We start from the raw sequence: 26,840 nt of genomic DNA, 5'->3' as shown, positions 1-26,840 counted from the left end.
ATTCCAGCTAGAAAGCTGCTGCCTCTCCCAAAGAGAAGGAAAGGAGTGAGGATTATTCTCAGGATGAGGTGCTGCCTACCTCAAAGAGAAAGAAAGAAGTGAGGATTATTCTCAGGATGAGCTGCTGTCTCATCCCAAAGAGAAGGAATTGTGGGAAAGGATAGCACCCTAATACAGAGAAGTTGTTGCTGCAATTCTGTCTGAATAATTTTGAGTGCTTGGACATGCAAAAGAAACACTCCTAGATAGCCTGCTGCCTTATCTCTTTGCTGAGCAGGTAAGAACAGCAGCACCTCTCCACCACTACTGTTCTCATTTGCTATTTGTTGGGGAGTGGGGAGGAGGGATGGGACACAGAGTAGGGAGCAAGGGACAGTAATTTTCTCCTGCAGCCTGTCATTCCACCCAGCCTTCCCCTCAAGCCTGATTTACTGCCCAAGTATGACAGTGTCAATGGTAGGAGGTATGAAATCACAGTCCCGAACTGCTATTCATTGTCATCTCAGTCAAGCTAGCAGGGTACCTCTCCAGATTTTGATCAATGGCAGTTAATTATTTTTCCTCTTTGGAAGTGATATACACTTCTTTCTTTTGTTAGCATGTCTGATAATGACAGGGGATTTTTCTGAAGGTAATCTTGGAACAAAACAGCAGCTCCAGGCACTCTGTAAGAAGCCAAATACAAGGGAAGGGTGGAGCAAAGTTGCTATTTGATAATAAGAATAATCTACAAGAAAGTTTCCTTATCTCTCTTCAATGCTTGTTTTTCAGAAAGTAACTGTGATGAAAAGGCAGCAACTATTCTTCTCTGAATGTAAAATCTTTTCTGATAAGATTTCTGGAAGAACTTGCATTCAAAGCTATCTTCATTCAAATCCTTCCTAAGATGCATTTCTTCCATAACATGTTTCTATGCTAATCCACTAGGCGTTGCTATTTACATCTTTAAAAGAAACACAGGACTTAATCTGGACCAATTGTAGAGTAAGAATGACTAAGTGCATGCACGTCCCATAGGAAAACAGTCTCTGGAAAGAATCTATTGCCTCCTGGCAGTAGTTTTTTATATTGTGGTTTTATTACTTATTGTTGATTATAATCTCCACAAGGAAGGGGCATTTGTCTTTAAGCATCATTTATGCCTTTTACGGCAACATTTATGTCTGTAACTTTCTGAAATCACAGAATATTCTGAGTTGGAAGGGACCCATAAAGATCACTGAGTCCAACTTTTAAGTGAATGGCCATATGGAGATCAAATCCATGATCTTGTTATTGGCAGCATACTCTGACCAGCTGTGCTAAAAGAAAAGATCAAGAAGGAAACAAGAAGTAATTTTACAATACAAATTAGCTCCATCTTGAATAGCTGTCAAATTTAACTCTGCCATCTCAGTGTATATCCAGATTTGGTGCTAAAGTCACTGGAATGGAATATGGTCATAACTCTTGAAACAGAGAGGACTGAATGGGAGAGGAGACCAGTAATACTGCAGCTAATAGATTCTTTCCCAGTATCTCAGACTATGCAGACATTAAATAAGGCTTAGTCAGCAGGACAAGATGAGTCTGTGCTGCCTCGTGTTGTAGGCTGCTAATATAGCTCAGAAGTGCATATCTGCTATGTAACAGTGTAAAAAGGTTCCCAAACCAGGCACTATTCTAGTGAGGTCACAACATCTTGAAATTACATTTGGTCACATATTTAGGCTAGTATTTATTTGGGGTTGCATTAAATTCTTGCTCTAGCAGAACAGTAGCATTTTTTTCAGTGAAAATTCTGGGAAACTTCTGTGATTTACTCTGTGAAAAATTACATGGAGAGACTATTTCCTCTGAGTCATCACTAGGAAAAATCCATTATTACAGAGGTGAAACATGTAATTGTGATAGCTAGAATTGAAAGAAAATAACTACAACTGTAGGTATTTTGAACATACTCAATTTTTATGTAGGTATATTGAACATACCCAAATCAGTTGATACAGCATATTTCAAACCCAAAGGTGTCAAAACTATTGCTTTCCAAAATTGTAATTATTCTATATGTCCAAAATTTTACATTGCTATAATAATTATCATAATAAAGTTTATCATAATAAAGATTGGTCCTTCACAACCAAAATACTCACTACTAGATAAAATATGGTGGTTATTTATACAGCAGAGGAGAAGAAAGAAATAAGATTACTGCATCCACCAGAAATGTATGGACCTTCTATTTTTTAGCAGCATGTGGATATCTGCTCTGTATTCTGGCAAGGAAGCCCTGACAGAAGTGGCATAGGATGTTGTAGAGTTAGCAAGCTTGGAGCCAGGAAGGAAGGCAATATTTCCTGACACTCGTTAGCAATCTCAGAGGAAGGACAGCATCCTGCCTAGTCATGCTAAATCAGCTAAAGAGGCCCTACTAACACAGCAAATCCTTACCCATCCTTGTTGAAGCAGAAGGATATCCAGATTTGGGTAGGAAAAAGAAGCCATGATTTTGGATGTGACTGTGCAAAGTACCCATTAAACTTTACTCTCCTACACTGTGACTTTTTAATTTGCTCAAGGGAGCTATGAAATGAACAGCATGAGGGCTTACCTGTCTTTGGTTTGTCTCCCTTTATCAAGCTTTAACAAGCACACTTGGTCAGGTTTCCCCTTTTTGTGCTATACCTTGGCTTAAATATTCATGCCATGTCCCATTCAAATTCTCAGCAGAGAACTTTCATTCTTTCAGCAGCACAGCTACTACAGGCCATCTGATAATTTGTGAAATTCAAATATGTTTAGTGTGACTAAGTAGCAGAGTTTGAATAACAATGGTTTGTCTTTATACACAGAACTTCCATATCCTCTAAGCCAAGGTGAGTCCTCAGAGTTCAGCCTCTTGTGCCCTAATAGTCCTTCACTTCTTGTCTAGCAATTGCCAGTTCCACAGCAGTTTTTGTAATATTAATGTTTCAAGAAGCCGCCACAGTCAATCACACAGTTTATTGTTTTAACTGTTTAAAAGTGGATTTGGTTGTCTTTTTAGATAGCTGGTCACAAATGGCAGCTTAAATGGCAGATTTAAAGCTTTCAGCCTCATGAGGTGGTTCCACACAAAGTTATTATTAGCAACTTTAAATTCCAAAAATCTTTGTTAAATAATATAAATTTAAATTGGTATGTACTCAAACCATTGTAAATAACAACTTATACAGACTAGAATACATTTTTTTTAAAAAACTAACACTAAAAAAGCAAAACAAAAACCTTAGGAAAAACACACAAAGAGGAAAGGTGATATTAGGTGATTATATCTAAAATCTCAGACTATGTTTCATTACTATTACCATTTATCAAGGACTTTGAAGCTAGTTCTCATATTTTGTCCCTTTGAATTGGACTGTTACATGCTCAACTGTTGTCTTCTTACCTAAACTATCTCTCTTAAAAGTTTCTTTGTCCACATTATTTCTGGTTGGATTTGAATCAGCAAAGCAGAACATTTCCTGTCCTTGGTGGGATGAACCCACACTGGATATGAGGAGACTGTGTCAGCACTAACAGGATGCAGAGCAGGAAACACTGCATTTTATTAACAGGAACTAGAATAAGAGTGGCAAAGTTCTGGCACAATTAGAATGAAATGGAGCAAGAGCTGGAACTAAAACTTTTTTTATATAACTAAAATAAGGCTGCCAGCAGACTGGTTTGGTAGATTTGGAAAACATCAGAAGCATATGAGAAAAAGGTTCAGCTCAAAACCTAGGGCTTGAATGAGAGCTCTGGCTGCCCAAATAACTGGAGCTATGTCTCTGGCAGGCTGGAAAAGTCTTCTCTAGTGAGTTGAGAATACAAATGAGTTATGTCCTGGAGCAACGAGCCATTGACATTCTCCTGAAAAATGAATAGTCAAAAGTTTGGAATTAACAGAAATGAAGTTAGAATTAATATTAGTCAATAAGAATAAAAACAGACTCAAAATCTCCTCCTGGAACACAAAGCATGCTTCTCAGAGAACTAATAGTGCACATGGACCAAAATACAAATAGGAAATAGCTCTGTGGTGTGGATCTAAAATAAAATCAGGAATAGCCACAAGTGTGGTGCCTTCTGATCTATCATAGCTCTGTCTGCTGCTCAGCACTTTCTAATCTGGACTAGCATGCTTTCACACCTCTTCTAGCAGCAAATTTAGAGTCTCTCCATGATCCAGCCCTGTGGGACAGTTTTGAAATTTGCTAGATGGAGAAGGAACATACATCTTAAAAAGAAGACAGATGTTTTATTGGTCAGCTTTAAAGGCTGGTCTTCCTGCTAATTATGGCTATATACTGAAAGAAGTTTCTAAAGAGAGAGGTGAGCATGGTCCTCCATTAGCTGACTGGAAAAACACAAAAAGTATTTTTTCTTCTGTAGCCAAAAGAAACTTCTATTTAGCTTGAGGGAGATGGAAACAATCTTTTTAGAGAAATAAATTTTACAGCCTTTTTCATTGTTGATTTGTGACCTTGAGATCTGTAAAATCAGGCAGTATCCTCCTTTATGACAGCTGCTTTTATAACAACTGACATGGTAAGAGGGCAACCCTTTTATTAAAAGGCCTTTTATTTTAGAAGAGAGAAGGTAAAAGTTGCTGCTGAAGTTGCTTGATGCTGTAGATGTGGCAACCAAGGACAAATCATGGCAATCGCACCTTGTTTTTACACTTATGGCTTTTGGGAACTGACAGGAAAGATTATTTTTGATTTATACCCATTTCTGAGAAGCAGACATGATAATTATCAGGTAGTTCACCTGAGTCGTGCAGCAGCTATGTCAGAAGCCAACAGGTAAATTACATGTCATAAGGATCTTGTGTGTGGAGTCACCTCATGAGGACAGCTTTAAACCAAACTGGAAAATTCTGGTGATCAGATAGAGTGTTTCCCACACTGTCATCAAGCTGTTGAATAAATCTCATTTGCTTTTAACTGGAATGGACTCCTGGGTCTGAGGTCTCCTAAGGCCCTCTGGAATTGTATTATGATGATTCCTAACTTTTAATGGTGATAATCAATTCTTCTAGCACAGGTAAAATTCTAAGTGAACCTTTTACTTCTGTTTGAAAAATAGTTCTCCATCAGAAGTTTTGATTTTCTTTCATGCTGAAATCTTTACCTGCTTCTACTGTTTAATTGCCTTGTTTGCATGACAAGAACTAAGAAATTAAACTTCCATAAGATATGTAGAACCTTAATGGCAGAAAAGCTAACTATGGATTAGTAAAACTGAAAACTTTTGTAAAATCACAGCTCCCTCTGGGCAAGAAATTATAAGAATTGTAAAGATGAGCTCAATTTAATGAAGTATTAAAGATGAGTCCTGAAGTTTAAGGATATTTTAACTGCAAGCAGAATAGTGCTGCAACTCTTTCTTCCATGTTTCAAACTGTATTTAGAAATGGTAGCTTAGACCTATCTTCATTGATATACAACAAAGCAAGAAAGTGGAAAAGGAATTGAGCTTTACCATCTTTTCCGGAATGAAAGTTTTCTAAGTTATCCCAAGAAAACCCTTGGAGAGGTATAAGAAAAGCCACAAGAAAACTGTTTCTGAGCTAAGAAGTCAAAGAAGCCCAGCTGATCCAAACAAAGGATTCTTTACATGCTAAAGAGAGGGATTCAGCAGGTGGTCACATTGCTTAGGCTCTGTGAAAGGAAACTGAAAAGGCAGAACTACATCAAGCTGAATCTAGCATGGACGTGACATGACTGTTGCATTTTGCATCTGACATGATGGATATCTGCAGCCACAATGGCCAAATCCATGGCACTTTTGCTTTCCAAAGAGCATGAAGGACTGTTTTTTTTTGGAAAGAACTGAAGGAAGATTCCACATTAATTTTAATGCAGTGTGCACTGCTTCTAGAGAATGGAAAAATAAAATTATGGGCCATCTCTCCACATTATGTGACCATTTCTCTAGTGATTAAATCTCTATCAATTGACATTTAGCATTTTGCAGGTGTTTTCACAGACAGGAATTAGGGGAAAACAGGCCTTGTATATCTTATGACCTGGTTATCATTCCATTTAAAATGTTAGTGAACTATTGCATAGAAAATGGAAAGCCTAAAAAAATTGCAAGAGTTATAAAAGGAATAACTGTAGTTATGTGAGCCAGATCAAACCCATTCATTTTCTGCTACTGAAAATCTAATCATGAAAAACAGACTAAAGGTCTGTTGTTGCCCTTCAAGAAATCCAGCTTAAAGATGAAATTCATGCCTGAGTGCAGCGAATCAATTTTGAAAAGTCAGAGTTTGATTTATTGTTCTCTGAAAGGTTGTGTAAAGCTTCTTACTAGAGATCTCAAAGTTACACAAAGGTGTTTTGTATGATTAAAGGCAATCACAGTTCTCAAGGACTTTTAGAAGATGCAGATATAGGTTTATTTTTTACTGTAAGTTTTAGGTTTTCTTTCTGAATAGATGGAACTTTTTTGCATTAATTTGTTCAGCATTTGCATTACAGACACACTGATTCAGCAGTAGTACAGGTGCAGATTTGCAGTAAATTATATACACAGATTCTGCTCTCATCTATTAAAATATCAAAACAAGAAAACAAGATTTGAGAAAGCCAAGATATGACACTATTCAACAAACTGTAGTTATCAAAAATGTCTGAAGAAGCCATTCTTTGGCCATTCTGCTCTAGGCAAATCTGTAACACAACTTGCAAGGTCTTAAAACATGGTCCTGCAATGGAAGGGGAAAGCCAGACTAAATTAAAGCAAATATTCACTGTTTCCCAGTAAACAGCTCCTTTTAGGCTGCAAATATGAGATGAATTTGGGATTTCAGATATTTATTTTGAGGAGATTAGCCTAGGTAGAAGAGTGGGTGGATTTGCTTGTGACTACATAATGCAGTTCTCTTGTGCTACAAATCCAGTGTAGCTTCAATGAATTTTGGGCACAAACAGTATTTCTGACCCTTAAACACTATTTTAGTTTTGCAAAATCACAACAGCTTCAACTTTTAAATTAGAAATGTATATATACCCACATAGATATGCATCCTCCTCCTTCCTCCTTATATTTCCCCTTTGCTTGCTCACATTATACACAGTATCAGAAGTCTCAACTCAGAACTTCCTGGCTCTTGGCAATTTTTTTAGCCTTCATTTTACTGCAGTGCTCCTGTTTTATTTTTTATAGTATTCCAGAAATAAATCATAATGAAATAACAAAACTTGAGGATTGAAGAGAAGCTTATGCCATGGTTGTGAACTGAGAGAGTCCAGTACTTATTTTTTTGGCCAAGGTACATTACTTTTGTAGACTGAGGACCCCACAAACCAGCACAGCTCCTCCCAAGCATTTCCAAAGGAACAGGAGATTTACTATAAGTTGTATCAGAAGACAGAATGTAGGGTTGGGGTTTTTTTCGTCTTTTATTAATTACAATGTATTTATTAATGAGTTAGCAAACTGAATATTCATTGAACCTATTAATATATTGAATCACAATTTGCTACTAATGACATAATTAGCTTCTAGCAAATAGTTTTTTCTAAACAGTTAATCTCTGACTCTTCTGACAGATCCTAAGTGTGTGTTACTGTTCACTGAAAAGATAAAAAACAATTCAAAAGCCCAAATGTTGCAGCACACAATGCATGCTTATTTTGAAATTGCTTTCCTTAATCCTCTGATGTAAAGCATATTGTACTCTTACCAATTTAACACTGAGAAAAAGGAGGGGCTCTTTGTAGACTGTATTAGTAGGCTTTGTGGACTGTAGACTTATCAACCACAAGTAACATGTCTTTTCTAGAAAAGACTGCTGTATAAACTAACACATGAACACTCAGCTCAGTAGTGAAAATTTCTCAAATGCAGCAACATTATCATATGACTGTATAATGTGCTGAACAAGCTCTCTAATTGAGGACAATGTAATGCTATAACAATACAATACTTACATTTATGTATTCATAGCTACACAAGCTTCCTCATAAACTTCACTGGTGGAATAAGTTCCTACAGGTTTACTATCCAGTTTACCCACTTTTTAAAGGCTTTCATATCTGTGTTTCAATACAGGAACTAACAAACAGTGAAGTGTTATATGGTGTTAATTTAGGGAGTAGTATCTGTAGCAAAGTGCAGCTGAAGAGGAATTTTTGTAGACAAAATTTGTAGCCACTTGTTTCACCATCCAAACCACTTCATGCAGAACTTCCAGAAGATATTTCCCATTCAAGTTCCCATTTAGACCTTCTTTAATTAGACATTTCCCAGCACAACAGTGCAAAGTGACATTGTAGGTGCAAGAAAAGTCTGATGATTTTTAGTCAAGTTGTATCAGAGTTTATTCTAGTAGTGCCATTCTCGAATAGGTAAAATACTGTCACAACAAAAAACAGTGTTACAAAATTCAGTTGCCAGGGTCTCTCTGCTAAGCTGTGAGATTGCTTTAGAAAAAAAAATTATATTGCCACTTAAATGGTGAAGGGGTATCAAAGCTTCCAAATATTTGCAAAAGATGTTGTGATTAAACATGGAATAGGGAAAACTGCACTCATAGTAATGAAGATAGTAGACTAAAAATTAAGGGCTCTCATGGTCAGAATATTTTTACATTAAACAGTCTGGTTTAATTATCTGGTTTAATTTTCAGAAAGACATTTAACCTCATTCTAAGTTACATTAAGTTAATTAGAGATTATAGACAGAAGTAAGTTCTTAAAAATAATATAATTTCACTTGAAAATTCTTTTTCTTTCTGAAGTATTGCTCCCACACTGCTAGAATGCTGGCTGTTATAAAAGCCAGTAATTTTCATTATTAATGTAATATATTTGTCAATATTTTAATCTGAAAAATTTGATTTAAAAGTAAGGGGGACAAGATCTGTTACCACAAATTTTTTTCAAGTATGCTCAAACTACCTTCCAACAATGGCTGTTCAACAAGGTAGTACTGTTCAACTCAGGGAGGTAAATCCTCAACTGTGTTAGCTGCTTATTATTCTAAAAAAAATCTCCTGCCTTATCCATTTTTGTAATACTTCATGTTTTTACCAAACTGGCTTCAGTGTGATCTGTAAGACACTAAGGCACACTTTCTACTCTACATTTAACAGGCAAAGCTTCATTTAATGTATCAGCAGTACACTTCAGGAAACATTGGCCAGCTGGAGAGAGCCCAAAGGGGAAGGAGAGTGACTGGCAGTTAGGAAATGTGACCTACAAAAAACAACTGCAAAATCAGGTGTTATTTGAAAGAGGAAAAGAACTAGAAAGAGTGAAACAAGTAATGATTTTTGAATATTTATCATACATGTGCAAAAAAGGGGAAAACAATAATCTCATGGCTATGTCCAGTATGGAACTAATTAATATGCTTAATCTGCAGAACGTGACAGGTAAGGTAAATGTTGTTGGGTTTTTTCTTATGATAAAGTAGTTCAGTACTTTAAACAAACTGCTAAGATAATACCACAATCTTAGCTGCATTTTAAAAAATGGCATGCCAAAAATTATATATGTGTAACTGATCTTGGCTTTGGGCCATGGAATGACCTCTTCTAACTCTTTGTAGACCCTTTATTTTCTTTTGATTCTTGGCTATCAAGTTATTTACAATAAACTTAGCTCCTTCTGTAAAAGTTCCAAGATCAGGCCCTAAATCTGTCATGGTGTTGATAATCATGACGATCAGAAGTGTAACACTTGTAAAACTGGAATGTGAAATCCCTTACCTCACAAAATGTCAGTGAGAATCTCCTTAAAAATGACCTTGTGATATGATCCTGACAAATCCCAGCTGTATCTGAAATGGAAAGGTTATTTGACAGTGAACTTTATTTTAGTGTGGTGACTTCCGGCTGTTTGTAACAAAAATAAAGTGAATGGTACAGTCAAAACACCATAATCTCATACAAGAACAAAACCAGAGTCATATTTCATTGCTTGTTTCAGATATATTTTAGTTTATTGCTTTGTGGTTTTTGAATGCTGAAGTTCATAAATCATGGTGAGGTCAGCTGCATTCTCTTAAGTATACAAATAATCTGTAAAATGTACTTCTTGTTAGGCTATCCATGCCCAAATAGGAAATCATCTTTGACTACATTATTTTTAATATAGAACAAACTCTCTCTGAGGGCACACTATGTACATGTACCTCTTCTTACAAGTTATCTGAGCCTGGACTAACCCTGGCAGCTCAAGTCTGCACGTACCAAAAAACTGTGTGTTTTGGGAACAAATGGGAGATACGGCATTCTAGATAATACAGTGGGGGGTGGTGTTTCTGTTCCCCAAGCATTCTTCTGTTTCTCCTATGGATACTATCAAAGAATAACCAGGTGTGCAAATAGTGTAGGAAAAGAGCTAAATATCTGGGATTTACATTTTTCCCATCACCAGTTTCTGGAACTGACTTCAGCTAATTTCTATTTAGAACTGCTCAAAAGGGAAGCATGAGTCCTAATCTTTGCAAAGAAAAAATATTTACTGTTCAGTCATCCCACCACACTTACTGTTGTTTATGACTCTGTCAGTGACACGCAGTGCCCTCTTACATTCTTAGTGGATTAGAAACTAAATATATGCATAAAAAATACTGTCCCCATCTCCAGGAATTTGCAGTTTAAAAGATGTTACAGCCGGAGACAAATTTTCCATCTCTAGTGAAATTTTACTGTTGTTTAGGAAGTGAAAGCAAATAGAATAAAATAAATGCAATATATATGACAATGAAAAGGAATTTTCTGCCCTACATTGTTCTATAGAATTTTTCTTCCTAAAGTGCTGAAGCAAAAAATATATCTGTAACCATGGAGATTATACCAGGCAACATGCATAATAATTCAAAATGTGGCATCACACAAATGTTCTTTGTCATGAGTGGATTACTGCAAAGAAGTAGGTTTCCCCTAAACAATTTTCAGAAGCAGGGTAGATGTGGTTAATTTCTTAACCCTCTTTTATGCAAAGGGAAAGTGGAAGTGTCAGCATTGTGGTATGTGCAGGAGAGTTGTATTGCATTCAGTTTGAAAAGACTCAGCTTCCCAGGTTCTTGGCAGTTTTTAATCATAGATACAATTTGCTGAAAATATTTATCTTCTGTGAATGGTCACATCAGAGCAATGAATCCACCACAATGCCCACATGGCATGAAAGATGTCTATGGAGACAAAGTTACAGGATAAATAGTAAACTGTGCCAATTAATTTTTGCTTGGGTCTTCTTGGGTTTGTTCATTTGTTTTTAGGACCACATACAAATGTCCAGAATTGATATTAAAAACCATTCCTGTTTAATCCTAAAAATACCACAAATTGGCTAGTTTAAGTGTTAGCTGTAAAACAGGATTCCTTCACATTTGGCAATATTTTTTTCTCTGTTTATTCTTTCATTGCGTGGATGATAGCAAATAGCTCTCAGTCTGCCAGCTTCTAGTGGAGGATGAATATTGGTGCGGTTCTGATACAATCTAAAAGGCAGAGGGAAAGAATTGCTGTAATCAGGACCTTTTATAATAACTTAATTTCATAATTTCACTTTTCCTCACAAGGAGTTAACTAAAATCTGGTGGATTGAATTTTGAGTTAGGAAGAGAAACTGATGATGATATAAAATGATGTAAATCCTGTTTACTTACAAACAACAGAGAAAATGTTGTTTCCTTGAAAAGAGGAAAAATTCAGAAGATACTTCCTTTTTATGCAGTCCTGAAGTACTCAGCTGTTTCTCAGAGCCACACAACTAGTTTTTTTACTGCCTTTGCAACTTCTTTTTTCCAATTCCTGGCATTTTTTCCCAACTCTGAAATTACAGATTTTAGTAAATCTCTTTCAAATTCCTCCTCCATGTTATTTAGCTTTGGCAATAGGCCATTGTTTCACCTATCACTTTTTTAAAGATGAAATTTTTTTTGCATTTATTTTAAGTGACAGGCCTTTTTTATGTTCTCCAACTTGAAAATGCAATTTCACCCAGCCATCAGTGGATAGAGCTAGAAAGTAATTAATTCTTTCCCTTTCTCTTCTGCAGGAGGCCACACAGAAGCCCAGTGTGAAAGCAGGAGTTAACACAGTTATTTAACATATTACTTCTGTCCCAGAGGAGCTGAACCCTTCAGAGATCAGTGGTAAGCATAATTTCCATCATTTTCCAAAGTGGGTGTTATCATGCAAAGCATGTTTTTCCAGAAGAAATAATTTTACCCAACATATTCACTCATAAATTTAGTGAGTGGAATTCAAATAGGTCAACCATGAAGCCTAGAAAAATTAAGCAAATTAAAGCAATGAGAAAAGGTATGTTTTCTTTTGTAACTGGCAAGATAGAATCACACAGCTGACCGTGTGATTAGTAACATTGAAATGGCCAGAGAATTTGGATTTGAGAACTGATAAAGATTTGAAGAAATAATCACAGTAAACACAGCAATAGCCATTACTTTCTTTTCCTGTGCAGTGAAAACTACTCTGTGCTGCACACACATGACAGTATTGCAGCTCAATGAGTTAATAAAGCTCTCAGCACTCCCAACCCATATGAGCCAAATCAGGGACTCTTCCATTCCTTTGCATTCTGACTTCAAACTTAATTTTTGCATCTCTTGGTAGAATTTGCACTAAAATATGTGATGTATTTAAGACAGAGCCCTTCCTAACTTCTTCTCTTGCCCCTGCACTCAGCACTGGTGAGGCCACACCTCAAATCCTGTGTCCCGTTCAGGGAGGACATTGAGGTGCTGGAGTGAAGCCAGAGAAGGGAAACAAGGCTGGTGAAGGGTCTGGAGCACAAGTCCTGTGAGGAGTGGCTGAGGGAGCTGGGGGTGTTTAGCCTGGAGAAAAGGAGGCTCAAGGGGAACCTTCTCACTTTCTACAACTCCCTGGTAGGAGGCTGCAGCCATGTGGGGGTCGGGCTCTTCTCCCAGGCAACCAGGGACAGCATGAGGAGGACACAGCCCCAGGTGCACCAGGTGAGGTTCGGGCGGCACATCAGGACGAAATGCTTTACGGAAAGGGTGAATAGACACTGGAATGGGCTGCCCAGGGAGGTGGTGAACTCACCGTCTCTGGAGGTGTCTAGGGAGACTGGACGTGGTACTCAGTGCCATGGTCTAATTGACATAGTGGTGCTTAGTCATAGATCGGACTCGATGATCTCAAAGGTCTTTTCCAACCTAAATGATTGTGATTCTTTTGGATCAAACCGAGCCTGCGAGGCTTACAGGCTCAGCCGCCGGGCGGGGCTCTGCACAGAGCTCGGGGGGACACAGACGGAGGCAGCCGTGGGGCAGCAGCGACTCGCGGCCGCGGCATTGGCAGGACCGGCCCCTCACACGGCGGGGACCGCCCCTCACGGCCCCCGCCGGCCCCGCCCCAAAGCTGATTGGTTCATGAGCTCCACGTGACCCGCGGGCGGGCGCGCGCTCGCGGGGAGCCGGGCCCGGCGGGAGCGGCGCCGGCGAGGGCGGAAGTGCGCGGCGGGGGCGCGCGGGCGGCGGCGCTGCCCCCTCAATGAGAGCCGGGGCGCGGCGGCAGCGGGGCCGGGGGACACAGCCCAGACAGGAGCCGGGCTGGAGCCGCCGTGCGGAACTGGGCCTTAGCCCCCAGGTGAGAGCGAGCAGCGACCTCGGGATCCCCCCGCCCCAACCCGCTGGTGGGGGCCTCAGCCGTCCCGGCCCCGCGCTCTCGGTGAAGGCAGGCGGGAGTCTGGGGAGGGCTGCAGCCTGGGGATGTGGCTGAGCCCGCCCGTGTCCGCTCTGCGGAGAGGGAGGGAAGGTGTCACCGTCGGTGCGGGGCAGCCCCTCTCTTCGGGGTTTGTCGGGCGAGGAGAGCCCCGCGGCTTCTACCCGGGGGTTCCTCGGCCGTGGGAGAGCACCGGGCGTGGGCGAGGGGAGAGCGGGGCCAGCCGGTGACCGTGGGGCCTGCGCGGGAGCCGCAGTGCGAGGCGAGAGGCCCCGCTCGTGGATTCGGCCGCTCCTGCGGCTCCCGGTGGCGCCGGGCTGAGGTGGAGCCGGGGATCCCCATGCTCCTGTCTACAAGTGGGACGTGGGGGAGGGAAAGGGCGAGGAGGAGCTGGCCTTGAGCGTTAGTGCAGGCTGCCCTGCCTGCTCTTGGTGCCGTCGGATAAGTGATAACGTTTCGTCTGCGGGAGATAAACAGAGGGTTTGGGATGCTGGTGGTCTCAGCTGAGCCAGAAGTTCCTGGGGAGTGTTGTTTTATCTGGCTGTGTTCTCTCTCTGCCCGTCTTTATCCTCCCTGCAGCCTTACCGGTGCAGATCTTGTAGGAAGAGAAGGGTGGTGCCTGAGTGTGACCTTACCTGGAGAAGGGCAGGGAGTGAGGTGAGGCAAAGCAGCGCAGTCATGTTTCCTGAACAGCTGGTGGGGGCCTGACTCGGTCATTCTGCTGGAGCCCTGTTGAATCGATTCTGTCCTGAGAGCAGGAGACTTAGCCTTGACTATGCCTGGGTATTTTCATGGTGGAAGGGACCAAGGAGACTGCACCTGCACAGGGAGCGGCCTTGCCATTTTCAAAGCTGAAGTGTGCAGTCTGATTACTTTTGGGTTTTGCTTTTTTTAAGCTGTTCTAACATTACTTCTCTGGTTCCAAGATCCTTGTGACTTTTCTGAGGGACAGGGAGGTGCCTGTCCTCATCCTCAGAGGTACATGATTTTCAAGAAAAGATGTCTTTTTTTCTTAATGTCTTAAATGCTCCCTGCCCCGACCCTACCCCTCCCACCCCGCAATTAAAGTTGTTAAAGTGAGAGTAGGAACTAACAAATCAGAACCAGACTTGTGGTTCTTGGATTTGCTTGAAGGCTGAAAATAATTTTATTATAGAGAATTTAATAGTAACAGTTCAATTTTCCTTGACAATAGCATCTTTGCACTTATTCATGCGTAGCAGACTTGCAAGAATAGTTTTAACTACTTGGATTTTTGCTTATGATCAGATGATACCAACTTACCATGGTGAAATATTTTGCATTTATTTCCTCTATTAATAAATGCTTCATTTAAGAATAAAATAGCCTTCAGACTAGTCCTGTAAACAGGTTTCCTGTGTTAGACTTTTAGGAGTAAATTGTTTATTTTCACTTCTTTTGGAGTAAGCCAACTTGTTTCTGTTTTGCATGCCTGAAAGAAAGTGAAACTGACCTATTTTTGCTAGTGTTATGTACATACTGCAGAGGAATTTCTAGTCTAAAGATTTAGGTGGAATGCATTACAAAAGCTCTTAACTGAAAGCTTAATTTGACCAGACAATATCCTTTCTTGGCTGTCCTTTAAAACTCTCAAACTTGTCTCTAATTGTCAGTGCAGTGGTACTGGAAATCTGGGTAGAAGAGCAGTTGAGGCATTTTCTTCAAATCAAGTCAGTAATGATGGGACACTGCCTGGACCACTTGGATGTGTACACTGGAATCCTGGATAGTTTATAGTTTCTGTGATCTAATGCCTCATTTAGACTCAAATTTTTTTCAGCTGCTTAATTGATTTTGCACCTACTGTTATTTGACTAAATGCTGGATTAAATTACTTGCTTCTCTGGGAAGTGTTGGGGTGCATGCTTCACATGGAACAAAACTGTGCTCTGAATGGAGCAGAAATGGCCACATGAAACAGCAGAACAAGCTCTAGCATCATAATTTGGGAATCTGGTTCTTAGTTTGTTCTTGTCCTGTAAACCTGTTCACTTTCCACGCAGTGGATAATTGCACAGTAACTCAATCATTTCCTACTAACTAGATTCAAGCTCCACGTGACTGATTAAATGAATTGCTTTCTATTACACAACGGATTCATGTGAATTAATAGCCTCTCTTAGCAGGGGCACTGAGGGAGCCTGTTTCTCATGACAGCTGTGCAGGCACTAAGCACCCATGGGAGGGCAAGTACACAGTGGTATCAGGACAAACATTCCCTGAGGTCAGGAGGTGTCTTGTGCCTGTTGCTGTACCAAGCAACTTGGGATGGCAGTAGTGGTGTCCAGGGGTTTGAGTGAAAGGCAGTGGCTGGGGAGGCCACAGAAGCAGAGAAATGTAGTGTTTGATGCTTTTCACTCCCTGGGTGCCTGACTTCAAGAAATTTTGCATGGCTCACTTAGGAGATGTGCTGATCCTAATTATCAGCCAGGTTATGTAGCAACTTATATTCTCAAACTCATTCTGTCTTGAGTTGGAAATATTATCCTACTGATAAAAACCTGCAGATTTTAGGTTTTCTCTCTTTATCCACCTTCAAGCCCCATGTCTCTGCTAACTGTTCTGCATCACTGTCAAGCAGTGGTGATAAGATTCCATTGCTTGTTGCCTGCTATTGCTTGGAGCAGCAGGATCAGCAGACTGTCTTGGTTGTTTTACTCTCCTAGTGGTAATAGTCAATTTTGTGGCTTTTTTTTGTATGATGCAGTTGATGCTTGCTTCTTGATAAGAGGTTCAGAACATGTATTTTAAAAATCCTTGCTAAAAGCTGCTATGGAGCAATCATTTTGTTGGTAGCTCTTTTAGCTCATTAAACAGAACTAACCAACCTCCTCCATGCTTGCCCCAGAAATATCAAGTTGTCTTGTCATTTAAGCAAGATAAGTCTGTATAACTCATGCTTTATCTCTTCATGTTCTCCCAAATATTTATTTAATAGTAATATTAGAGGATCTGTTTTGTCTCTTGTGCTTGAGATGTGCAAATGTGTTTTTCAAGACCTGTCAAAATGAAAGTCATGGAGTCTTGTAATGTGAGAATGTTATTTAGGCTGATGTGTAAGTAGCTACTTGATTCTTTATGGTAACAAAGTGCTTGCTTAGAGCTTCAACTGTTTTCTGTGGAACCTTGAGCGCATAGCCCTCCTTGCTGAAGCTGTTGACAAAGGAATAATGGTTGATTACACGAATATGAGACTTAATGAAAATGCAGTCCTGACTAGGAATGTTTCCTGGATCACAAGTTGAAGACTGAAAAAATCAGTTCTGGGATTATAAGCATTTGTTAAAGTCTTAATCCTGTCAGCCGTTACTTTGTGAATTAGTGTTGCTGTCAGTTGAAGTGATTAGTGTGAAATGTTTTAGGCCACTAATAATGCAGCGAAACTGGAGTTTTTAATATGTTCTTCTTAAATTTGGAATGTGTCAAAACTAATCTGAAGGCAAAGCGTAGAACTGGAAAGCTGGGAACATGCTGAGTTAAGCAGATGCTGTGATTCCTCTGGTTTCTAGCTCTTTCTGTGTATATTTTTACCTGTAGTGAAAGATTATTTTTCAGAAGAGTACTGGAGACCTAGACTTAGCCCCTATTTTGGGCATGCTAGATGGATATATTAAAGAATGTTTCCAGCTTGGATTTAATATTGATGACTTTTTTTTTTAAGTAGGTGTTTTATAAGGTTGGTGCTACCCTGCTCCAGGGGATGCTGTCTTGGGTACCAGTCTAAAGCAGACATTTAACAAGTGAAGTAGTTTTAGATCAAGTTGCATGTCGGTTGCTTCCGCTTTCCAGAAAAGAGGTGGTTTTACTAATTGGGGAAGCTGCTCCCTGATTAAAATGAATTAATTGTAAAATATGTAGTGATCTGTGATATAGCCTTTCCTCTAAACTGCTCTCCATGATGGTACTCTTCTGCTATTTAGTGTTCTTGGCTTACTTGAGATCTCATTTTGGGTAGGTAAGGAATTCTCATTGGTGTACTCACCAAGAAGTCTCACTAACTGACTTTTATGGCAGCTTTCTGCTTTTATCTACCATGTCATAAAACAGAATAGCCAAGAAATTTAAAGAAATGGTGTCTCAAAACACAGCCCCAGTTCCAAGTACGCATTCCAATCTTTCCTTGCACTTTATCATGTCTTAAAACACAGTTTAAGAATCAATTTTTTAAACAATTCTGCAGGTGTTGGAAATGTAGTTTTAAGTTTGTCTTATAAGGCAAACCAAATTTTTTTTTTTCTTTTTTCCAAGCTGGTGGTTTGAATCACAGGTTTAACAGAGGAAAGAATCCCACTTTATGGACAAGATTGTTATAGAGTACTGTATTACAGTTTTATACTGAACATGATAAAGCACTTTAAAAGATTATTTGTAGGAACTACCTGAACGCTGGACTTCTTGTTGCAGAACACACACCAAAGTGGCTTTTTTTTTTTTAAGTAGGTGTTTTATAAGGTTGGTGCTACCCTGCTCCAGGGGATGCTGTCTTGGGTACCAGTCTAAAGCAGACATTTAACAAGTGAAGTAGTTTTAGATCAAGTTGCATGTCGGTTGCTTCCGCTTTCCAGAAAAGAGGTGGTTTTACTAATTGGGGAAGCTGCTCCCTGATTAAAATGAATTAATTGTAAAATATGTAGTGATCTGTGATATAGCCTTTCCTCTAAACTGCTCTCCATGATGGTACTCTTCTGCTATTTAGTGTTCTTGGCTTACTTGAGATCTCATTTTGGGTAGGTAAGGAATTCTCATTGGTGTACTCACCAAGAAGTCTCACTAACTGACTTTTATGGCAGCTTTCTGCTTTTATCTACCATGTCATAAAACAGAATAGCCAAGAAATTTAAAGAAATGGTGTCTCAAAACACAGCCCCAGTTCCAAGTACGCATTCCAATCTTTCCTTGCACTTTATCATGTCTTAAAACACAGTTTAAGAATCAATTTTTTAAACAATTCTGCAGGTGTTGGAAATGTAGTTTTAAGTTTGTCTTATAAGGCAAACCAAATTCAAAGTAGGCTTTATTGGTTGAATCTGTTCTGAAGTTTTAATGGAAGGAAACTAATTAGAAAATTATTAGGCATACCAGTTGGTGGTAATACTGCACATCTTTATAGTATTAGATAACGTTTCTAATAAAAGTGTTAGTCATGATGGATTGGCTTTAAGTTTTCTAGCTCTGCTGTACTACTTGTGCAAGTTGAAAAATGGGCCTTCCCATAGATAAGATTTGCAGCAACTGCATTGCTGGGCACAGACTTGACTTAAAATTGCTTGAGGCTGGAAGACACTTGTGGAGACTGCCTGGTCCAGTCCTCCTGCTGACTGCTGCTCCTGACCCATAAGCTGGCAGAGCTTTGTGCACTCCAGCTTTTCTCATGGGAAAGAAACTCTCCTGCCTTGCCAGTCTGTCCTAAAGAGCCTGTAGCCATCCACACAGCAGCACTGTAGCCATGAGAGCTATCCCAGCTCATCTCTGTGGTCCCAATGAGGTTCTAACCCCTGCAGCTACACACAGACCACCAGCGTCTCCAGCTCATTCCCTGTACTGCATGCATTAGTGTGTAGAAGCACCCTGATTTCCCAGGAAAGGCATGAGCTCTGAGCTGAGCTGGCTGTGTGTGAGAACAGTAGTTTTTTTATTCTGGTTAAGTGCTCTGCAGATATAGGAAATGTCTCTAGGAGCACACAAGAATAAATGCACAGTTTACATTCTCCACTAGTTCTGTATGTTCATGTGACCTGTCATTTGCTAGGTCGTAAAGGGAAGTGTCCTGAGCTAAATGTGTCCTAATTCTCTGTGTTGAAGTCAAGTGGTTCTGAGTTAATAGTCTGCCACCCAAACCCAGAGTTACCAAGCATGTTATATTGTGCCACTCTTAATTCTATAGCACTCTGGAGGCTGTGTTGAAGAGCACACATTTGACTGTAAATGTTTTTATAGTGGTAGGCACAGCACACTATGAGGGAGACCAAGGATAGCACTTCTGCCATAAGTAAAGCTCTCCACAACTATAGGGCTGCTGAAATTGCATAAGACCCCTGTACTGGTGTCATAATCCAGTTCCCATTTGAAGATAGAAATACTGCTTTTGTCTTTGATGTAAAGTGTGTGAACACAGTAGTCTGGAGGACTGTCTGTTATTGAAAACATCTGCTCCTAGTTGAGTAGAAAGGCAGCTTCTTGCATGTGCAGAATACCTTGGTATGATGTTCTATACCTCATTGGGGAAACTGGAGTAAAGAAATGTGTTTAAAGGTGACATAACACAGCAGCTGAATTATGGGCACTAAATGTCACTATTGTTGTTTTGTGTGATGTAAATGCATTGATTGAAAGATGGAGAGAAAGGGTTCAGTGCTTGACACTTGTGTGATGTTGCCTCATTGAGGGAACTTAGTGACTCACTGTATGCATCTGTGAACCCTGCAGTGAAGTCAGTGAAGTGCTTAAAATAGTGGGAGTACCTTCATAGGCTATAGGAAGGTGATCCCTGAGTGCTCCTAGGGAGCTGGGATTCTATGGTTAAGAGTGAGCTCAGAATGGGGGATTATTGCTTGCCTATCAGCATCAAATGTGGTCTCAACAGTGACTTCCATTTCCCCGTATGGAGATGTGAGCATGAGATATTAACTTCAGTTTGTGAGCAAGGAATGTAATTGTATGGGCAGAGACAGTTGCATCTGCGGGTGTTACCTGAATAATGTTTGGACTTGTGACTTACCCCAGATGTCCAGTTCACTATGGAAGCATGACCTAGTGAGATACATCCTTTGGGGAAGCAACAGTAGCAGCTTGTGGCCTGTCTGCAGTGTCTGGTGCCTTGTTTGTGAGACCAATGGACCCGGTCTGGTAGCCCCAGGACTGGGTAACAGTAGTGAGAGCTCCTGCAACTCTGTAGCACACTTCTCAGTTGAATGGGCATTTGTTGGAGTTTGTGAAATCAGTGGTAGTGTTGACTTTCTTGTGGATTATATAGCTGCAGCTTTTTCCCTGAAGTAACTGAAACCATGTTGTAACCTCATACTGAGGTAAGATTTTGGTTATTTTGAGCTCTAGAGTGCCACTTAAGACACTGATTGTGTGATCTGACGTGTTTGACTTGGCTGTTATATTTGTTAGGCTCTTGGAGATCCAGTTAAAAATTGGTATGAGATTAACTATCTGAAGCATGTCACCACTGTCTCTTGGTGGCTTGGTGGACTTCGTGTATGCTGTGTATCAAAGATGGACATGTTTCTGCATGGGTGAACTTTCAAAGGAAGTGTAGTTGAAATACACTTTGCGAGTCAGTGGGAGTGAGGCTGTTGAGCAAGTCTGTTGCCTGAGTGTCACTTTTCTGGTATGAGCCAAATTACCTAGTGTGAACTGTGCTGTCATAATTCACCCTAAGTAATTAGGCAACTAGACTGTTATCACCACAGTGACAAACTCTTAGCATAATAATACTGATTAATGGTATTAACTCAGTCCTTGTGCTTATAGAAGAATTCTGTCAGGTTTTCTAGCAACATCTTGCAGGCTAAGAGCAACATGGTAGATCCCTCTCTGCTGTCGTCTGTCTGCAATATGTCTTCTGAGTTAGACTTGGAGGCTTTCTGAAAGTATTTGGAGAGGTCTGGCTAGATATCTCCCTACTGAAGAAGTGGTTTTAGCTGTAATAGCACTGCTGTCTGATGACTTTCACTCCAGGTAATACTTTCTTGCTGAAATGAAGAGTATATTCTCTCTGGTGCTACATATGCCCTACTAGCTGCTCTGTACTGAGTAATATGGAAAATAATGTGAAGAGTGGTTTCTTACTTATTTCCCCATAAAACTGACTCTGTGCAACTATGATGCTTGCATGCTATCTGTGCAACAGTGAGGCAGTTATTGTAACTGTACTGCCTACATGCAATGACAATCTCTCGATACTGTGGGTACCTGGCTATTAAGAGCATTAGCTTTGTAGCATGAAACCTTATTTACTTATATATAGATGTATGTGATTTTTTTGGGGTGGGGGGAGGGTGTGCTCCAGCGCCTTAAAAGCACTGTTGGAGGGAAGTAATTTTTCTTCTCTGCTCAAAAACAAGTTACTTGGCTGTTTTTCTTTCACTCTGATGGAATTCTAAAAATAAACAGTCAATCAAAACCAAGCAACAAAACAAAAAAATCCCTGAAAAAAAACCCCGAACAAACAAATTCACATATTAAAGTTCCTTAGGAACAGGGATATATGTTTGCTTATATTTAACTTCAGCATAAGATCTGAGTTTTAAAGGGTTGCTTTGAAGTGTTACTCTTCTGAGCAATGAATCAGACTGATTCTTTCCTGTGACTAAATCTTTGAAGGTTGTAACCTTGCTACAGACTTGGACAGGATGTAGTTCCAGTTTTTCTTAGATATCAAGATTATTCTTAGCAAGATTATTGGCTTGAGATTACTGCTGATGTGTAAGGTAATATCTGTCTATTTGTAATGAGTAATCTAGAATGGTTCTGTACTGAATTATGTGAGAGGGCATATATTTAAGAATTTTATCTAGTAAGTAAATGTAAGTTAAATGCTGTCAGATTTGCTTTCCAAGCTGCATGGATGCATCTCTGAAAACCTGTAAGAAGAGTTAAGCTGTGCTTGGCAAGGATGGAGAGGAGTGTGGGGAATGTGAGTATATACAGGTATTTTGTGCTTAAAATCGATCACTGTTGTGGTGGTCCAGATCTGAACAGAGCCTTAAAACATGGAATTAACCAAGTCTAGCTATAACCCATTGGAAAGAGCAGCGTGCTAGGCTTTGTAGGTTGCAAGGACAATGACCAGTCAAAGGAGGAATGCACCTGGGAGTCTCTTGTTCTTCCCGTTCTACATAACTGTAGGTGCCAAAAAATATTTTGTATACTAATCACTCTTCTCAAAATCACTTGATTTTGTTAAACTTTTTTAGTCTAAGTGAAGAGCTGGAGATAACTTTGCGTGCAAATGTGTGGAACAGTGAAAAGTAAGATACAGTATGGAGACCCAGGTCACTAGTAGAGATTCTTAATCCTAATTGGCTGGTATCCACTGATTGGATGTCTGATGCTATTAATACTATTGGAATATTTTAGTATATAGTGATATCTGCGTCCTCTTCATGCATGCAGAGAGGGCTCCTGATCACAACTATATTAAAAATACTGTTTTTATACTCCCTGTGATATTTTCCAGATGAGCAAGTCTTAGGGACTCTCCTGCAGTACAAGTTCATCTCACAGTCTGCAGTCTTTCTTATTATGAAAGCCAATACTCCAGTCTGATTCTTTTGATGAAAAACAATTCTGAATTGAAATGGTTCTTCAATCTGTGCCTGTCATTTCCCCAGCCTTGTAGGAGATGGAGAATAATGACCTGGCTTCAGGTTTTGGTTTAACCTTTAACTGCTGTAACAAAGTGAACTTGCTAGTCCTGGTCTTGCTTCATGTGTTAGTTAGTTAGCAGTGTATGTGTAGCTCCTGCTAGAGCATATTTGTAGCAGCCAATATCTGTAAGTTTACACACATTCTGGGAGATTTAGGCAGGACTAGTAACTAATAATAATTGTCTGAAACTGGTGTAATGTAACTTTCAGTGTATTAAGTACATGTATTTATTCTGAGTTTTTTCCTGTAACATTTAGGGATGTAGTTGTTGCCACTTTGAACAAGAATCTAGCCTATATAAAGAGGTTAGATCCCTTAATGTGTACAGAGTAAAGCAGTTCCTTGCTTTAAATTCTTACTTTTCATCCTGCTATTATAAAGTATTAAGTTTTCAAAATCTGTTTTGAGTTTCTTTTGCAGTGCCCTTGTTGTGGCAACTGCAAGTCTACTAGTAGGTCTTACGGAGAGAAAATGCCTGATTACCAAAAGCAAATCTGAGTTTTGGGTTTCACTCCAGTGCTCAGCCTGGCCACTGAGGACAGGGGGGTGGCTGCCCCTTGTCTAAGGAGTGAATCGTGAACATTGCTGCCTGGTTTCTGCAGCAATATAAGTAACTGCATGGCTGCTAAACCTTCTTTGGCCTGAGCTGTACAAACTCCCTTCACATCAGCACTGAGGCGTGTGTGGCCTTGCAGATGTGACTGGCAGCCCCAGTGGGCTGTGCTGAATGGCTCTGCTGAAGGAGGAGATGGGCTGGAACAGCCAGGGGCAAGAAAGAGGGGACTGAGGGACAGAGGATGGTTATGGCAGCATTGGGTGATATAAATGGGGACTGCAAAACTACCCCATTGTGCTCTGGGAGTCATCTCAAGATGAATGAATTCTTTGACCCAATTAAACGTGGCTCAGAAAAATCTATAAGCACAACTGAGACGGTAGAAACGTCCAGCATTACATGGGGATGAGGATATCCCAAGCAGGAATTTCTACCAAACACATCATGATCTCTGTTTAGCTTGGAAACCATTAACTGGGTATATGCTAAGAGGTAAGATATTAGCACAGCAAAAGAGGACAGAGTAGCATTTGTAATTTTTCAGCCTGCATATCCTAAAATTTTCAGTGGCATTAAATATGCCACTTAATCTCAAATGGATTTTTTTAGTTGAATTACCAGTTGGAGCATTTACAGTCCATTGAAAGCTAATGGAGTTTCAGTACTTAAATATTTTCTGGGTAACCTCAGAATGGCTGAGGAGCTCTTACAGTTCATAGCTCAGTGAGATTGTTAATTAGTTTTGTGATCCAGGGAATTTCTGTGACTACATTCTTATGGGCATATCACAGAACCAAACACTTCAAAGCCTCTAATTCATATTCTGATAAATGAGGATCACTAAAATACCATTGCAAAACCTTGCTCTTTCTGTGCTGGCTTTTGATGACATCATATTTAAGTCTTTATAATAGGTTGAATACCCAGATTTTCCTTTAAAAGTAGGTATCTGAAGGGTTTAACAAAGCTCCTCTGTCAAGCTATTGGGCTAAGGGTTTCTAGAATCCTGTTTTAAAATCCAAAGAATGGCTGCTTTCAGTGGCAGGATAGCAGTGAAAAGAAATGTCCAAAGATATCAGCTGCACAGCAAGAGAACAAGGGCTGATCTCAGCAATTTTGAGCTTAGAGCTTTATTTCAGTTTTAAATCTCAAACTGAATGGAAGAACTAGCAGCAATTCCAATTAAAGCCTTTGGAGGGTCTCAGATTCTTTTATTATAGCAACAGAATATTTATTGAAAACCAGGTAGACTTAGTGAAGTTTCTGTTCTTTTTTTTTTTTTTTTCTCTCATGTACTTGGATGAACTGTAGCAAAGTTTCATTCTTGTGAAGTGACGAGAGTGTTTTTCTTTAAGTGTTCTGCAGCTGTGGTCGTCCTAATTCACGTGAAATAAACAGGGATGTGAAAGTGTGGTCTGGTTTGAAATACATATAATTATTCAGTCATAGTCTTTGAGTCTTGGTATTAGGTAAACCAGTCCTGTTTATAATCTGTGTTCTGAGCAGTTTTACTGTTTAGGTTGAGGAGAGGGTGGAGAAAAAGCAGTTTACTAAGATGTTTGTAAACAATTGCCTTGAAGTGCTCAGTTTCAAGGTACCAGCCAAGAATGACACAACATTGTTCAGGGGGCTGTAGTTAAGCTGCAGGAATTGTAATCTAAACAGATAAGGGAAGGCTGAAATAGCTGGTGAGTTTAGGTTTAGATATCTTACATTGAAGGTGGCATGGTTTGATTAGTCCTGTGGCCAAGTAGAGATCTTCAGAAGTCTAAATCAAAACAGCTGATTAGTAACTCCTATGGTTTGAATTGTAGATTCTGTGCTTCATGTGGGCAGCCTGTGGGCTGGTGTAACCTTCCTTCCTTCATCTGAAGAGCATCTTTCACCAGCCTCACAAAGCTCCCATTGTGCATAAGGCTGTGTGTTACCTATTATAGAATAAATGCAGAGTTATCAAGTCAGTGGCTTAATCCTTATCTTTGAAAACATATGAAACAGGTAATTACTTCTATTTTCTTGAAGAAGAAAGACTGCTAGAAAAAGTTTATTCTCTGACATGGCATCTGTCTAGCAGTTTATTTCAAAGCAGGGTGATTGGTAACCAGAAGGAACCACCTCCCCTGCCTCACTCCCCCCAAATAAACTTTCAGAAGGCTTGGGGTGTGGTGGGTTTTTTTGTTTGGTTGGCTGTTTTTTGTGGTTTGTTTTTGGGTTTTTTTGGGGTTTTTTTTGTTTGTTTTGTTTTGGTTTTTTTTTTTTTGGTTTTTTTTTGGTTTTTTTTTTACAGCTTATGACACTTAGCATATGAAGTTCAACATGGTGTCATTAAACCTGAGGGTAAAGTGACAGATGGAAATTAAATAGATTGACTGACTGCCCAATGGATTGCTTCTTGTCCTGTCAGAGGAGGGTGAATCTTGCTGGAAAGTAAACTGTGCCCAAAGAAGTAAAGAGCAGTAGGGGAGAGGAGGCATCTTACCACAGCTTTGGGTGTCTTGTCTGGACACCTACTCAGAGTGTGCTCTTCAGCATATGCAATAATACCCTTTGTCTTAAATCTATGCTCCTTAAACTGAAGGGACTTAAGTAATGTTTTAAAGCAATTGCAGTTGTCACAGTTGTTCTAGACACTGCTCCTTTTTTTGAGAAGTGGTTGGATTTCCCAAGACTTGTTTTTCTGTGAACAGATGAGTTAATGTCAGTGTCTTGACTGCCTCAAGGATGCCTAATGTACAGAATAGGAAGAAAATTCATCCTTGCCTACTCAGAGATAGCAGAGGAGAGAGCTTCCACTTGTGTTAATAGATTTTGGGGCTTTTTTTACTTTTTTTAACCTCAAGTAGCTGTTAGATGTGAGCTTTGAACCATGTTGTGTAAACTGTTTCTTGGGCTGAAGAAGTGGAGATAAAAATAAACAAACAGTTGGCTCCAATGCCTTCTCTTGTTGTTTCATTAGAATATTCCTATTATAATCTCACCATGCCCCTTTCTGAAGCAGTGATGTGCTGTCAGCCTGTTGTTCTGTAAGCACTGGCACTTCTGCACTGATACTGTGTTAATCCTGTGTCACACTGCTTCAGCCTTGCCTTGTCCTCTGTTCTTGCCTCCTCACTGCTCGGCTCTTCTGGGCTGGAGGGGGCCATGCTCTCCCTCTGATGCCACCAAAGAAGAGCTGCTTTGTGTGCAGTTTCTGGGACCTCACTGAGTGCA

At 39.9% G+C, this 26,840-nt stretch overlaps 1 protein-coding gene across 5 annotated transcripts in view; it reads left to right on the top strand.

Annotated features, from left to right (window-relative positions):
* RALB (RAS like proto-oncogene B) overlaps positions 1 to 26,840 on the top strand; it is a 44,121-nt gene that overhangs the window by 6,016 nt on the left and 11,265 nt on the right. For 2 of the 5 annotated variants that reach the window (XM_041473047.1, XM_041473048.1), the window contains exon 1: positions 13,417 to 13,600. The gene's annotated coding sequence lies outside the window, so the exon portion shown is untranslated. Of the gene's footprint in view, positions 1 to 12,026; positions 12,124 to 12,946; positions 12,964 to 13,416; positions 13,601 to 14,254; positions 14,333 to 26,840 lie in introns of those variants that run through there. The other 3 variants (XM_041473049.1, XM_041473050.1, XM_041473051.1) reach the window with 3 other exon arrangements.

Source organism: Pyrgilauda ruficollis, unplaced genomic scaffold (assembly GCF_017590135.1).
Source record: "Pyrgilauda ruficollis isolate IOZ18807 unplaced genomic scaffold, ASM1759013v1 scaffold3, whole genome shotgun sequence".
Lineage (NCBI taxonomy): Eukaryota > Metazoa > Chordata > Aves > Passeriformes > Passeridae > Pyrgilauda > Pyrgilauda ruficollis.
Note: the sequence above shows the minus strand (reverse complement) of the source record. Positions and strands in the feature narration are given on the sequence as shown.